The sequence below is a fragment of the Rhinoderma darwinii genome, assembly GCF_050947455.1.
Source record: "Rhinoderma darwinii isolate aRhiDar2 chromosome 4 unlocalized genomic scaffold, aRhiDar2.hap1 SUPER_4_unloc_9, whole genome shotgun sequence".
NCBI classification, from domain to species: domain Eukaryota; kingdom Metazoa; phylum Chordata; class Amphibia; order Anura; family Rhinodermatidae; genus Rhinoderma; species Rhinoderma darwinii.
Window position 1 is genome coordinate 65,001 of NW_027461764.1, and position 14,693 is coordinate 79,693.

At 45.8% G+C, this 14,693-nt stretch overlaps 11 non-coding genes across 11 annotated transcripts; 4 read left to right on the forward strand and 7 right to left on the reverse strand.

Annotated features, from left to right (window-relative positions):
- The first annotated feature begins 540 nt into the window (after positions 1-540).
- TRNAN-GUU (transfer RNA asparagine (anticodon GUU)) lies at positions 541-614 on the forward strand. Its single transcript has one exon. It is a non-coding gene; the product is annotated as a tRNA-Asn (tRNA).
- Positions 615-1,181: 567 nt separating this feature from the next.
- On the reverse strand, positions 1,182-1,267 carry TRNAY-GUA (transfer RNA tyrosine (anticodon GUA)). The gene is given in 2 exon segments: positions 1,182-1,217; positions 1,231-1,267. It is a non-coding gene; the product is annotated as a tRNA-Tyr (tRNA).
- Positions 1,268-2,929: 1,662 nt separating this feature from the next.
- On the reverse strand, positions 2,930-3,015 carry TRNAY-GUA (transfer RNA tyrosine (anticodon GUA)). Its single transcript is given in 2 exon segments — positions 2,930-2,965; positions 2,979-3,015. It is a non-coding gene; the product is annotated as a tRNA-Tyr (tRNA).
- A 1,033-nt stretch (positions 3,016-4,048) lies between these two features.
- TRNAN-GUU (transfer RNA asparagine (anticodon GUU)) lies at positions 4,049-4,122 on the forward strand. The gene has a single exon. It is a non-coding gene; the product is annotated as a tRNA-Asn (tRNA).
- A 567-nt stretch (positions 4,123-4,689) lies between these two features.
- Positions 4,690-4,775, reverse strand: TRNAY-GUA (transfer RNA tyrosine (anticodon GUA)). Its single transcript is given in 2 exon segments — positions 4,690-4,725; positions 4,739-4,775. It is a non-coding gene; the product is annotated as a tRNA-Tyr (tRNA).
- Positions 4,776-6,441: 1,666 nt separating this feature from the next.
- Positions 6,442-6,527, reverse strand: TRNAY-GUA (transfer RNA tyrosine (anticodon GUA)). Its single transcript is given in 2 exon segments — positions 6,442-6,477; positions 6,491-6,527. It is a non-coding gene; the product is annotated as a tRNA-Tyr (tRNA).
- Positions 6,528-7,561: 1,034 nt separating this feature from the next.
- Positions 7,562-7,635, forward strand: TRNAN-GUU (transfer RNA asparagine (anticodon GUU)). Its single transcript has one exon. It is a non-coding gene; the product is annotated as a tRNA-Asn (tRNA).
- A 567-nt stretch (positions 7,636-8,202) lies between these two features.
- Positions 8,203-8,288, reverse strand: TRNAY-GUA (transfer RNA tyrosine (anticodon GUA)). Its single transcript is given in 2 exon segments — positions 8,203-8,238; positions 8,252-8,288. It is a non-coding gene; the product is annotated as a tRNA-Tyr (tRNA).
- Positions 8,289-9,954: 1,666 nt separating this feature from the next.
- TRNAY-GUA (transfer RNA tyrosine (anticodon GUA)) lies at positions 9,955-10,040 on the reverse strand. Its single transcript is given in 2 exon segments — positions 9,955-9,990; positions 10,004-10,040. It is a non-coding gene; the product is annotated as a tRNA-Tyr (tRNA).
- A 1,034-nt stretch (positions 10,041-11,074) lies between these two features.
- TRNAN-GUU (transfer RNA asparagine (anticodon GUU)) lies at positions 11,075-11,148 on the forward strand. Its single transcript has one exon. It is a non-coding gene; the product is annotated as a tRNA-Asn (tRNA).
- Positions 11,149-13,473: 2,325 nt separating this feature from the next.
- Positions 13,474-13,559, reverse strand: TRNAY-GUA (transfer RNA tyrosine (anticodon GUA)). Its single transcript is given in 2 exon segments — positions 13,474-13,509; positions 13,523-13,559. It is a non-coding gene; the product is annotated as a tRNA-Tyr (tRNA).
- Positions 13,560-14,693: the final 1,134 nt, after the last annotated feature.

A 14,693-nucleotide genomic window follows, 5' to 3' on the forward strand; every position in this document is an offset into this window, starting at 1 on the left:
TTTGGTTGTGGGCCCAAAAGCCTTTGCCTGTGCCACTTTGTTGCAAAGGCGAAAACATGTGGCATGAGAAACTGGGAGGTTGCGTGTATAAAAAGCATAGTCTGAAGGTCGTGAAAATGAGATGGTCAGGGATCGGGGGTCTCTATTCTATTTTTACGAGAAAAACATGTGATTCCGACCGGGGATAATGGCCAAATTGTAACAGGGGGCGTGAGTAAAAGAGAGCACTTAGCAGAGGATGGTTTCGATCCATCGACCTCTGGGTTATGGGCCCAGCACGCTTCCGCTGCGCCACTCTGCTGCCATACCTCCAAAAGAGAGGGGTAGAATATTACCCGCTGACTGTTGTTAAGACGCTAATGTGGAGGCCATCTCTGTGTTGCAATTGTCCATTTGTTGGCGGCTGTAGTTCCACGCAGTTGTTATGTTTTATCATTCTCTTCTTTTTATTGTGTTGATCAGAAGGTCCTCTAAGAAACATACTCCATTTACCATGTTGTGGCTTTTTTACGACTTTAATCAAAGTGGGGGAGCGTGGTTGTCTCTGTGGCGCAATTGGTTAGCGCGTTCGGCTGTTAACCGGAAGGTTGGTGGTTCAAGCCCACCCAGGGACGGCAGTGTCCTCTTTTTGTCTCAGTTGCATGTTACAGAAAATCCTATGGTGCCTCTCAACTTAAAGTTTCGGCCAGAAGAGGAGGGCACCGGTTGTAAGACCATTTCAACATGTACAGTGTGAAAAATTTTGAGAAGAGAAAAAAATCCCAGTGATTTGGATGACATAGTTGCAATGTAGAAAGAATGGTCCAGAGCCTTTGGCCCTCTTTGGTTGTGGGCCTAAATGTCTTTCCATGCGCCACTCTGTTTCAAAGAAGATGACACATGACATGAGAAACTGGGAGGTTCAAGCAAAGCTTGAAGGTTGTGAAAACTTTTTTTTGTCTGATAACCAAAAGGTTGGTGGTTCAAGCCCACCCAGGGATGATTGTACCCTCTTTTTGTTTCAGTTGCATGTCAGAGTTACAGAAAGTCCTACTGTGGCTCTCAACTGAGAGTTTCGGTCGGATGCCCATTTCAAATACCCAACACAAACAAGAGACCCCTCTGAAAATAGATAGAAGACGAGGGCACCGGGAGAGCATTTGTCGACAGGTTGAAACATCATCTATGAGACTAACAAAAGTTCCTTCGAGCCGGAATTGAACCAGCGACCTAAGGATTGCTGATTTTCTACTACAGTCCTCCGCTCTACCAGCTGAGCTATCGAAGGCTTGCCGAGCTGGTTGTCGGGTGCTTCCTAAGCTTGCAAATGAGTTACATGAGTAGGGAAACAGAGGAGAATTGTCCCGCTCTTTGAAAAACTCGGCAAACCAAAACTTTGGAGAATACGGGCGTCGATCCCGTTACCTCTCGCATGCTAAGCGAGCGCTCTACCATTTGAGCTAATCCCCCTTCTGGCAGTCGATGTTGGGGTCCATGCTGGTTTCCATGTTGGGGTGCCTGATTCACCACAATTGTGATCATCACATACTTTTCAACCTGTAGCTTTAAGCTTTTTTTTTTTTTAAGTGTGGATGTCTTTCTCCCGTAAAAGCAGAAGGAGCGTGGAGCTTACAGGGTGCCGGGTGGTGTAAAAGTATAGGTGAGTCGTTAGTGTACAGAGTGAAGAATTGTGGGAAGAGAAAAGAAATCAGAATGATTTAAATAAGAAAGTCGCAACGTAGAAAAGATGGTCTAGATCCAATGGCCCATTTGGTTGTGGGCCCAAAAGCCTTTGCCTGTGCCACTTTGTTGCAAAGGCGAAAACATGTGGCATGAGAAACTGGGAGGTTGCGTGTATAAAAAGCATAGTCTGAAGGTCGTGAAAATGAGATGGTCAGGGATCGGGGGTCTCTATTCTATTTTTACGAGAAAAACATGTGATTCCGACCGGGGATAATGGCCAAATTGTAACAGGGGGCGTGAGTAAAAGAGAGCACTTAGCAGAGGATGGTTTCGATCCATCGACCTCTGGGTTATGGGCCCAGCACGCTTCTGCTGCGCCACTCTGCTGCCATACCTCCAAAAGAGAGGGGTAGCCTATTACCCGCTGACTGTTGTTAAGACGCTAATGTGGAGGCCATCTCTGTGTTGCAATTGTCCATTTGTTGGCGGCTGTAGTTCCACGCAGTTGTTATGTTTTATCATTCTCTTCTTTTTATTGTGTTGATCAGAAGGTCCTCTAAGAAACATACTCCATTTACCATGTTGTGGCTTTTTTACGACTTTAATCAAAGTGGGGGAGCGTGGTTGTCTCTGTGGAGCAATTGGTTAGCGCGTTCGGCTGTTAACCGGAAGGTTGGTGGTTCAAGCCCACCCAGGGACGGCAGTGTCCTCTTTTTGTCTCAGTTGCATGTTACAGAAAATCCTATGGTGCCTCTCAACTTAAAGTTTCGGCCAGAAGAGGAGGGCACCGGTTGTAAGACCATTTCAACATGTACAGTGTGAAAAATTTTGAGAAGAGAAAAAAATCCCAGTGATTTGGATGACATAGTTGCAATGTAGAAAGAATGGTCCAGAGCCTTTGGCCCTCTTTGGTTGTGGGCCTAAATGTCTTTCCATGCGCCACTCTGTTTCAAAGAAGATGACACATGACATGAGAAACTGGGAGGTTCAAGCAAAGCTTGAAGGTTGTGAAAACTTTTTTTTGTCTGATAACCAAAAGGTTGGTGGTTCAAGCCCACCCAGGGATGATTGTACCCTCTTTTTGTTTCAGTTGCATGTCAGAGTTACAGAAAGTCCTACTGTGGCTCTCAACTGAGAGTTTCGGTCGGATGCCCATTTCAAATACCCAACACAAACAAGAGACCCCTCTGAAAATAGATAGAAGACGAGGGCACCGGGAGAGCATTTGTCGACAGGTTGAAACATCATCTATGAGACTAACAAAAGTTCCTTCGAGCCGGAATTGAACCAGCGACCTAAGGATTGCTGATTTTCTACTACAGTCCTCCGCTCTACCAGCTGAGCTATCGAAGGCTTGCCGAGCTGGTTGTCGGGTGCTTCCTAAGCTTGCAAATGAGTTACATGAGTAGGGAAACAGAGGAGAATTGTCCCGCTCTTTGAAAAACTCGGCAAACCAAAACTTTGGAGAATACGGGCGTCGATCCCGTTACCTCTCGCATGCTAAGCGAGCGCTCTACCATTTGAGCTAATCCCCCTTCTGGCAGTCCATGTTGGGGTCCATGCTGGTTTCCATGTTGGGGTGCCTGATTCACCACAATTGTGATCATCACATACTTTTCAACCTGTAGCTTTAAGCTTTTTTTTTTTTTTTTTTTTTTTTAAAGTGTGGATGTCTTTCTCCCGTAAAAGCAGAAGGAGCGTGGAGCTTACAGGGTGCCGGGTGGTGTAAAAGTATAGGTGAGTCGTTAGTGTACAGAGTGAAGAATTGTGGGAAGAGAAAAGAAATCAGAATGATTTAAATAAGAAAGTCGCAACGTAGAAAAGATGGTCTAGATCCAATGGCCCATTTGGTTGTGGGCCCAAAAGCCTTTGCCTGTGCCACTTTGTTGCAAAGGCGAAAACATGTGGCATGAGAAACTGGGAGGTTGCGTGTATAAAAAGCATAGTCTGAAGGTCGTGAAAATGAGATGGTCAGGGATCGGGGGTCTCTATTCTATTTTTACGAGAAAAACATGTGATTCCGACCGGGGATAATGGCCAAATTGTAACAGGGGGCGTGAGTAAAAGAGAGCACTTAGCAGAGGATGGTTTCGATCCATCGACCTCTGGGTTATGGGCCCAGCACGCTTCTGCTGCGCCACTCTGCTGCCATACCTCCAAAAGAGAGGGGTAGCCTATTACCCGCTGACTGTTGTTAAGACGCTAATGTGGAGGCCATCTCTGTGTTGCAATTGTCCATTTGTTGGCGGCTGTAGTTCCACGCAGTTGTTATGTTTTATCATTCTCTTCTTTTTATTGTGTTGATCAGAAGGTCCTCTAAGAAACATACTCCATTTACCATGTTGTGGCTTTTTTACGACTTTAATCAAAGTGGGGGAGCGTGGTTGTCTCTGTGGCGCAATTGGTTAGCGCGTTCGGCTGTTAACCGGAAGGTTGGTGGTTCAAGCCCACCCAGGGACGGCAGTGTCCTCTTTTTGTCTCAGTTGCATGTTACAGAAAATCCTATGGTGCCTCTCAACTTAAAGTTTCGGCCAGAAGAGGAGGGCACCGGTTGTAAGACCATTTCAACATGTACAGTGTGAAAAATTTTGAGAAGAGAAAAAAATCCCAGTGATTTGGATGACATAGTTGCAATGTAGAAAGAATGGTCCAGAGCCTTTGGCCCTCTTTGGTTGTGGGCCTAAATGTCTTTCCATGCGCCACTCTGTTTCAAAGAAGATGACACATGACATGAGAAACTGGGAGGTTCAAGCAAAGCTTGAAGGTTGTGAAAACTTTTTTTTGTCTGATAACCAAAAGGTTGGTGGTTCAAGCCCACCCAGGGATGATTGTACCCTCTTTTTGTTTCAGTTGCATGTCAGAGTTACAGAAAGTCCTACTGTGGCTCTCAACTGAGAGTTTCGGTCGGATGCCCATTTCAAATACCCAACACAAACAAGAGACCCCTCTGAAAATAGATAGAAGACGAGGGCACCGGGAGAGCATTTGTCGACAGGTTGAAACATCATCTATGAGACTAACAAAAGTTCCTTCGAGCCGGAATTGAACCAGCGACCTAAGGATTGCTGATTTTCTACTACAGTCCTCCGCTCTACCAGCTGAGCTATCGAAGGCTTGCCGAGCTGGTTGTCGGGTGCTTCCTAAGCTTGCAAATGAGTTACATGAGTAGGGAAACAGAGGAGAATTGTCCCGCTCTTTGAAAAACTCGGCAAACCAAAACTTTGGAGAATACGGGCGTCGATCCCGTTACCTCTCGCATGCTAAGCGAGCGCTCTACCATTTGAGCTAATCCCCCTTCTGGCAGTCCATGTTGGGGTCCATGCTGGTTTCCATGTTGGGGTGCCTGATTCACCACAATTGTGATCATCACATACTTTTCAACCTGTAGCTTTAAGCTTTTTTTTTTTTTTTTTAAGTGTGGATGTCTTTCTCCCGTAAAAGCAGAAGGAGCGTGGAGCTTACAGGGTGCCGGGTGGTGTAAAAGTATAGGTGAGTCGTTAGTGTACAGAGTGAAGAATTGTGGGAAGAGAAAAGAAATCAGAATGATTTAAATAAGAAAGTCGCAACGTAGAAAAGATGGTCTAGATCCAATGGCCCATTTGGTTGTGGGCCCAAAAGCCTTTGCCTGTGCCACTTTGTTGCAAAGGCGAAAACATGTGGCATGAGAAACTGGGAGGTTGCGTGTATAAAAAGCATAGTCTGAAGGTCGTGAAAATGAGATGGTCAGGGATCGGGGGTCTCTATTCTATTTTTACGAGAAAAACATGTGATTCCGACCGGGGATAATGGCCAAATTGTAACAGGGGGCGTGAGTAAAAGAGAGCACTTAGCAGAGGATGGTTTCGTTCCATCGACCTCTGGGTTATGGGCCCAGCACGCTTCCGCTGCGCCACTCTGCTGCCATACCTCCAAAAGAGAGGGGTAGCCTATTACCCGCTGACTGTTGTTAAGACGCTAATGTGGAGGCCATCTCTGTGTTGCAATTGTCCATTTGTTGGCGGCTGTAGTTCCACGCAGTTGTTATGTTTTATCATTCTCTTCTTTTTATTGTGTTGATCAGAAGGTCCTCTAAGAAACATACTCCATTTACCATGTTGTGGCTTTTTTACGACTTTAATCAAAGTGGGGGAGCGTGGTTGTCTCTGTGGAGCAATTGGTTAGCGCGTTCGGCTGTTAACCGGAAGGTTGGTGGTTCAAGCCCACCCAGGGACGGCAGTGTCCTCTTTTTGTCTCAGTTGCATGTTACAGAAAATCCTATGGTGCCTCTCAACTTAAAGTTTCGGCCAGAAGAGGAGGGCACCGGTTGTAAGACCATTTCAACATGTACAGTGTGAAAAATTTTGAGAAGAGAAAAAAATCCCAGTGATTTGGATGACATAGTTGCAATGTAGAAAGAATGGTCCAGAGCCTTTGGCCCTCTTTGGTTGTGGGCCTAAATGTCTTTCCATGCGCCACTCTGTTTCAAAGAAGATGACACATGACATGAGAAACTGGGAGGTTCAAGCAAAGCTTGAAGGTTGTGAAAACTTTTTTTTGTCTGATAACCAAAAGGTTGGTGGTTCAAGCCCACCCAGGGATGATTGTACCCTCTTTTTGTTTCAGTTGCATGTCAGAGTTACAGAAAGTCCTACTGTGGCTCTCAACTGAGAGTTTCGGTCGGATGCCCATTTCAAATACCCAACACAAACAAGAGACCCCTCTGAAAATAGATAGAAGACGAGGGCACCGGGAGAGCATTTGGCGACAGGTTGAAACATCATCTATGAGACTAACAAAAGTTCCTTCGAGCCGGAATTGAACCAGCGACCTAAGGATTGCTGATTTTCTACTACAGTCCTCCGCTCTACCAGCTGAGCTATCGAAGGCTTGCCGAGCTGGTTGTCGGGTGCTTCCTAAGCTTGCAAATGAGTTACATGAGTAGGGAAACAGAGGAGAATTGTCCCGCTCTTTGAAAAACTCGGCAAACCAAAACTTTGGAGAATACGGGCGTCGATCCCGTTACCTCTCGCATGCTAAGCGAGCGCTCTACCATTTGAGCTAATCCCCCTTCTGGCAGTCCATGTTGGGGTCCATGCTGGTTTCCATGTTGGGGTGCCTGATTCACCACAATTGTGATCATCACATACTTTTCAACCTGTAGCTTTAAGCTTTTTTTTTTTTTTTTTTTTTTTTTAAAGTGTGGATGTCTTTCTCCCGTAAAAGCAGAAGGAGCGTGGAGCTTACAGGGTGCCGGGTGGTGTAAAAGTATAGGTGAGTCGTTAGTGTACAGAGTGAAGAATTGTGGGAAGAGAAAAGAAATCAGAATGATTTAAATAAGAAAGTCGCAACGTAGAAAAGATGGTCTAGATCCAATGGCCCATTTGGTTGTGGGCCCAAAAGCCTTTGCCTGTGCCACTTTGTTGCAAAGGCGAAAACATGTGGCATGAGAAACTGGGAGGTTGCGTGTATAAAAAGCATAGTCTGAAGGTCGTGAAAATGAGATGGTCAGGGATCGGGGGTCTCTATTCTATTTTTACGAGAAAAACATGTGATTCCGACCGGGGATAATGGCCAAATTGTAACAGGGGGCGTGAGTAAAAGAGAGCACTTAGCAGAGGATGGTTTCGATCCATCGACCTCTGGGTTATGGGCCCAGCACGCTTCCGCTGCGCCACTCTGCTGCCATACCTCCAAAAGAGAGGGGTAGCCTATTACCCGCTGACTGTTGTTAAGACGCTAATGTGGAGGCCATCTCTGTGTTGCAATTGTCCATTTGTTGGCGGCTGTAGTTCCACGCAGTTGTTATGTTTTATCATTCTCTTCTTTTTATTGTGTTGATCAGAAGGTCCTCTAAGAAACATACTCCATTTACCATGTTGTGGCTTTTTTACGACTTTAATCAAAGTGGGGGAGCGTGGTTGTCTCTGTGGCGCAATTGGTTAGCGCGTTCGGCTGTTAACCGGAAGGTTGGTGGTTCAAGCCCACCCAGGGACGGCAGTGTCCTCTTTTTGTCTCAGTTGCATGTTACAGAAAATCCTATGGTGCCTCTCAACTTAAAGTTTCGGCCAGAAGAGGAGGGCACCGGTTGTAAGACCATTTCAACATGTACAGTGTGAAAAATTTTGAGAAGAGAAAAAAATCCCAGTGATTTGGATGACATAGTTGCAATGTAGAAAGAATGGTCCAGAGCCTTTGGCCCTCTTTGGTTGTGGGCCTAAATGTCTTTCCATGCGCCACTCTGTTTCAAAGAAGATGACACATGACATGAGAAACTGGGAGGTTCAAGCAAAGCTTGAAGGTTGTGAAAACTTTTTTTTGTCTGATAACCAAAAGGTTGGTGGTTCAAGCCCACCCAGGGATGATTGTACCCTCTTTTTGTTTCAGTTGCATGTCAGAGTTACAGAAAGTCCTACTGTGGCTCTCAACTGAGAGTTTCGGTCGGATGCCCATTTCAAATACCCAACACAAACAAGAGACCCCTCTGAAAATAGATAGAAGACGAGGGCACCGGGAGAGCATTTGTCGACAGGTTGAAACATCATCTATGAGACTAACAAAAGTTCCTTCGAGCCGGAATTGAACCAGCGACCTAAGGATTGCTGATTTTCTACTACAGTCCTCCGCTCTACCAGCTGAGCTATCGAAGGCTTGCCGAGCTGGTTGTCGGGTGCTTCCTAAGCTTGCAAATGAGTTACATGAGTAGGGAAACAGAGGAGAATTGTCCCGCTCTTTGAAAAACTCGGCAAACCAAAACTTTGGAGAATACGGGCGTCGATCCCGTTACCTCTCGCATGCTAAGCGAGCGCTCTACCATTTGAGCTAATCCCCCTTCTGGCAGTCCATGTTGGGGTCCATGCTGGTTTCCATGTTGGGGTGCCTGATTCACCACAATTGTGATCATCACATACTTTTCAACCTGTAGCTTTAAGCTTTTTTTTTTTTTTTTTAAGTGTGGATGTCTTTCTCCCGTAAAAGCAGAAGGAGCGTGGAGCTTACAGGGTGCCGGGTGGTGTAAAAGTATAGGTGAGTCGTTAGTGTACAGAGTGAAGAATTGTGGGAAGAGAAAAGAAATCAGAATGATTTAAATAAGAAAGTCGCAACGTAGAAAAGATGGTCTAGATCCAATGGCCCATTTGGTTGTGGGCCCAAAAGCCTTTGCCTGTGCCACTTTGTTGCAAAGGCGAAAACATGTGGCATGAGAAACTGGGAGGTTGCGTGTATAAAAAGCATAGTCTGAAGGTCGTGAAAATGAGATGGTCAGGGATCGGGGGTCTCTATTCTATTTTTACGAGAAAAACATGTGATTCCGACCGGGGATAATGGCCAAATTGTAACAGGGGGCGTGAGTAAAAGAGAGCACTTAGCAGAGGATGGTTTCGTTCCATCGACCTCTGGGTTATGGGCCCAGCACGCTTCCGCTGCGCCACTCTGCTGCCATACCTCCAAAAGAGAGGGGTAGCCTATTACCCGCTGACTGTTGTTAAGACGCTAATGTGGAGGCCATCTCTGTGTTGCAATTGTCCATTTGTTGGCGGCTGTAGTTCCACGCAGTTGTTATGTTTTATCATTCTCTTCTTTTTATTGTGTTGATCAGAAGGTCCTCTAAGAAACATACTCCATTTACCATGTTGTGGCTTTTTTACGACTTTAATCAAAGTGGGGGAGCGTGGTTGTCTCTGTGGAGCAATTGGTTAGCGCGTTCGGCTGTTAACCGGAAGGTTGGTGGTTCAAGCCCACCCAGGGACGGCAGTGTCCTCTTTTTGTCTCAGTTGCATGTTACAGAAAATCCTATGGTGCCTCTCAACTTAAAGTTTCGGCCAGAAGAGGAGGGCACCGGTTGTAAGACCATTTCAACATGTACAGTGTGAAAAATTTTGAGAAGAGAAAAAAATCCCAGTGATTTGGATGACATAGTTGCAATGTAGAAAGAATGGTCCAGAGCCTTTGGCCCTCTTTGGTTGTGGGCCTAAATGTCTTTCCATGCGCCACTCTGTTTCAAAGAAGATGACACATGACATGAGAAACTGGGAGGTTCAAGCAAAGCTTGAAGGTTGTGAAAACTTTTTTTTGTCTGATAACCAAAAGGTTGGTGGTTCAAGCCCACCCAGGGATGATTGTACCCTCTTTTTGTTTCAGTTGCATGTCAGAGTTACAGAAAGTCCTACTGTGGCTCTCAACTGAGAGTTTCGGTCGGATGCCCATTTCAAATACCCAACACAAACAAGAGACCCCTCTGAAAATAGATAGAAGACGAGGGCACCGGGAGAGCATTTGTCGACAGGTTGAAACATCATCTATGAGACTAACAAAAGTTCCTTCGAGCCGGAATTGAACCAGCGACCTAAGGATTGCTGATTTTCTACTACAGTCCTCCGCTCTACCAGCTGAGCTATCGAAGGCTTGCCGAGCTGGTTGTCGGGTGCTTCCTAAGCTTGCAAATGAGTTACATGAGTAGGGAAACAGAGGAGAATTGTCCCGCTCTTTGAAAAACTCGGCAAACCAAAACTTTGGAGAATACGGGCGTCGATCCCGTTACCTCTCGCATGCTAAGCGAGCGCTCTACCATTTGAGCTAATCCCCCTTCTGGCAGTCCATGTTGGGGTCCATGCTGGTTTCCATGTTGGGGTGCCTGATTCACCACAATTGTGATCATCACATACTTTTCAACCTGTAGCTTTAAGCTTTTTTTTTTTTTTTTTTTTTTTTTAAAGTGTGGATGTCTTTCTCCCGTAAAAGCAGAAGGAGCGTGGAGCTTACAGGGTGCCGGGTGGTGTAAAAGTATAGGTGAGTCGTTAGTGTACAGAGTGAAGAATTGTGGGAAGAGAAAAGAAATCAGAATGATTTAAATAAGAAAGTCGCAACGTAGAAAAGATGGTCTAGATCCAATGGCCCATTTGGTTGTGGGCCCAAAAGCCTTTGCCTGTGCCACTTTGTTGCAAAGGCGAAAACATGTGGCATGAGAAACTGGGAGGTTGCGTGTATAAAAAGCATAGTCTGAAGGTCGTGAAAATGAGATGGTCAGGGATCGGGGGTCTCTATTCTATTTTTACGAGAAAAACATGTGATTCCGACCGGGGATAATGGCCAAATTGTAACAGGGGGCGTGAGTAAAAGAGAGCACTTAGCAGAGGATGGTTTCGATCCATCGACCTCTGGGTTATGGGCCCAGCACGCTTCCGCTGCGCCACTCTGCTGCCATACCTCCAAAAGAGAGGGGTAGCCTATTACCCGCTGACTGTTGTTAAGACGCTAATGTGGAGGCCATCTCTGTGTTGCAATTGTCCATTTGTTGGCGGCTGTAGTTCCACGCAGTTGTTATGTTTTATCATTCTCTTCTTTTTATTGTGTTGATCAGAAGGTCCTCTAAGAAACATACTCCATTTACCATGTTGTGGCTTTTTTACGACTTTAATCAAAGTGGGGGAGCGTGGTTGTCTCTGTGGCGCAATTGGTTAGCGCGTTCGGCTGTTAACCGGAAGGTTGGTGGTTCAAGCCCACCCAGGGACGGCAGTGTCCTCTTTTTGTCTCAGTTGCATGTTACAGAAAATCCTATGGTGCCTCTCAACTTAAAGTTTCGGCCAGAAGAGGAGGGCACCGGTTGTAAGACCATTTCAACATGTACAGTGTGAAAAATTTTGAGAAGAGAAAAAAATCCCAGTGATTTGGATGACATAGTTGCAATGTAGAAAGAATGGTCCAGAGCCTTTGGCCCTCTTTGGTTGTGGGCCTAAATGTCTTTCCATGCGCCACTCTGTTTCAAAGAAGATGACACATGACATGAGAAACTGGGAGGTTCAAGCAAAGCTTGAAGGTTGTGAAAACTTTTTTTTGTCTGATAACCAAAAGGTTGGTGGTTCAAGCCCACCCAGGGATGATTGTACCCTCTTTTTGTTTCAGTTGCATGTCAGAGTTACAGAAAGTCCTACTGTGGCTCTCAACTGGGAGTTTCGGTCGGATGCCCATTTCAAATACCCAACACAAACAAGAGACCCCTCTGAAAATAGATAGAAGACGAGGGCACCGGGAGAGCATTTGTCGACAGGTTGAAACATCATCTATGAGACTAACAAAAGTTCCTTCGAGCCGGAATTGAACCAGCGACCTAAGGATTGCTGATTTTCTACTACAGTCCTCCGCTCTACCAGCTGAGCTATTGAAGGCTTGCCGAGCTGGTTGTCGGGTGCTTCCTAAGCTTGCAAATGAGTTACATGAGTAGGGAAACAGAGGAGAATTGTCCCGCTCTTTGAAAAACTCGGCAAACCAAAACTTTGGAGAATACGGGCGTCGATCCCGTTACCTCTCGCATGCTAAGCGAGCGCTCTACCATTTGAGCTAATCCCCCTTCTGGCAGTCCATGTTGGGGTCCATGCTGGTTTCCATGTTGGGGTGCCTGATTCACCACAATTGTGATCATCACATACTTTTCAACCTGTAGCTTTAAGCTTTTTTTTTTTTTTTTTTTTTTTAAGTGTGGATGTCTTTCTCCCGCAAAAGCAGAAGGAGCGTGGAGCTTACAGGGTGCCGGGTGGTGTAAAAGTATAGGTGAGTCGTTAGTGTACAGAGTGAAGAATTGTGGGAAGAGAAAAGAAATCAGAATGATTTAAATAAGAAAGTCGCAACGTAGAAAAGATGGTCTAGATCCAATGGCCCATTTGGTTGTGGGCCCAAAAGCCTTTGCCTGTGCCACTTTGTTGCAAAGGCGAAAACATGTGGCATGAGAAACTGGGAGGTTGCGTGTATAAAAAGCATAGTCTGAAGGTCGTGAAAATGAGATGGTCAGGGATCGGGGGTCTCTATTCTATTTTTACGAGAAAAACATGTGATTCCGACCGGGGATAATGGCCAAATTGTAACAGGGGGCGTGAGTAAAAGAGAGCACTTAGCAGAGGATGGTTTCGATCCATCGACCTCTGGGTTATGGGCCCAGCACGCTTCCGCTGCGCCACTCTGCTGCCATACCTCCAAAAGAGAGGGGTAGCCTATTACCCGCTGACTGTTGTTAAGACGCTAATGTGGAGGCCATCTCTGTGTTGCAATTGTCCATTTGTTGGCGGCTGTAGTTCCACGCAGTTGTTATGTTTTATCATTCTCTTCTTTTTATTGTGTTGATCAGAAGGTCCTCTAAGAAACATACTCCATTTACCATGTTGTGGCTTTTTTACGACTTTAATCAAAGTGGGGGAGCGTGGTTGTCTCAGTGGCGCAATTGGTTAGCGCGTTCGGCTGTTAACCGGAAGGTTGGTGGTTCAAGCCCACCCAGGGACGGCAGTGTCCTCTTTTTGTCTCAGTTGCATGTTACAGAAAATCCTATGGTGCCTCTCAACTTAAAGTTTCGGCCAGAAGAGGAGGGCACCGGTTGTAAGACCATTTCAACATGTACAGTGTGAAAAATTTTGAGAAGAGAAAAAAATCCCAGTGATTTGGATGACATAGTTGCAATGTAGAAAGAATGGTCCAGAGCCTTTGGCCCTCTTTGGTTGTGGGCCTAAATGTCTTTCCATGCGCCACTCTGTTTCAAAGAAGATGACACATGACATGAGAAACTGGGAGGTTCAAGCAAAGCTTGAAGGTTGTGAAAACTTTTTTTTGTCTGATAACCAAAAGGTTGGTGGTTCAAGCCCACCCAGGGATGATTGTACCCTCTTTTTGTTTCAGTTGCATGTCAGAGTTACAGAAAGTCCTACTGTGGCTCTCAACTGAGAGTTTCGGTCGGATGCCCATTTCAAATACCCAACACAAACAAGAGACCCCTCTGAAAATAGATAGAAGACGAGGGCACCGGGAGAGCATTTGTCGACAGGTTGAAACATCATCTATGAGACTAACAAAAGTTCCTTCGAGCCGGAATTGAACCAGCGACCTAAGGATTGCTGATTTTCTACTACAGTCCTCCGCTCTACCAGCTGAGCTATCGAAGGCTTGCCGAGCTGGTTGTCGGGTGCTTCCTAAGCTTGCAAATGAGTTACATGAGTAGGGAAACAGAGGAGAATTGTCCCGCTCTTTGAAAAACTCGGCAAACCAAAACTTTGGAGAATACGGGCGTCGATCCCGTTACCTCTCGCATGCTAAGCGAGCGCTCTACCATTTGAGCTAATCCCCCTTCTGGCAGTCCATGTTGGGGTCCATGCTGGTTTCCATGTTGGGGTGCCTGATTCACCACAATTGTGATCATCACATACTTTTCAACCTGTAGCTTTAAGCTTTTTTTTTTTTTTTTTTTTTTTTTAAAGTGTGGATGTCTTTCTCCCGTAAAAGCAGAAGGAGCGTGGAGCTTACAGGGTGCCGGGTGGTGTAAAAGTATAGGTGAGTCGTTAGTGTACAGAGTGAAGAATTGTGGGAAGAGAAAAGAAATCAGAATGATTTAAATAAGAAAGTCGCAACGTAGAAAAGATGGTCTAGATCCAATGGCCCATTTGGTTGTGGGCCCAAAAGCCTTTGCCTGTGCCACTTTGTTGCAAAGGCGAAAACATGTGGCATGAGAAACTGGGAGGTTGCGTGTATAAAAAGCATAGTCTGAAGGTCGTGAAAATGAGATGGTCAGGGATCGGGGGTCTCTATTCTATTTTTACGAGAAAAACATGTGATTCCGACCGGGGATAATGGCCAAATTGTAACAGGGGGCGTGAGTAAAAGAGAGCACTTAGCAGAGGATGGTTTCGATCCATCGACCTCTGGGTTATGGGCCCAGCACGCTTCCGCTGCGCCACTCTGCTGCCATACCTCCAAAAGAGAGGGGTAGCCTATTACCCGCTGACTGTTGTTAAGACGCTAATGTGGAGGCCATCTCTGTGTTGCAATTGTCCATTTGTTGGCGGCTGTAGTTCCACGCAGTTGTTATGTTTTATCATTCTCTTCTTTTTATTGTGTTGATCAGAAGGTCCTCTAAGAAACATACTCCATTTACCATGTTGTGGCTTTTTTACGACTTTAATCAAAGTGGGGGAGCGTGGTTGTCTCAGTGGCGCAATTGGTTAGCGCGTTCGGCTGTTAACCGGAAGGTTGGTGGTTCAAGCCCACCCAGGGACGGCAGTGTCCTCTTTTTGTCTCAGTTG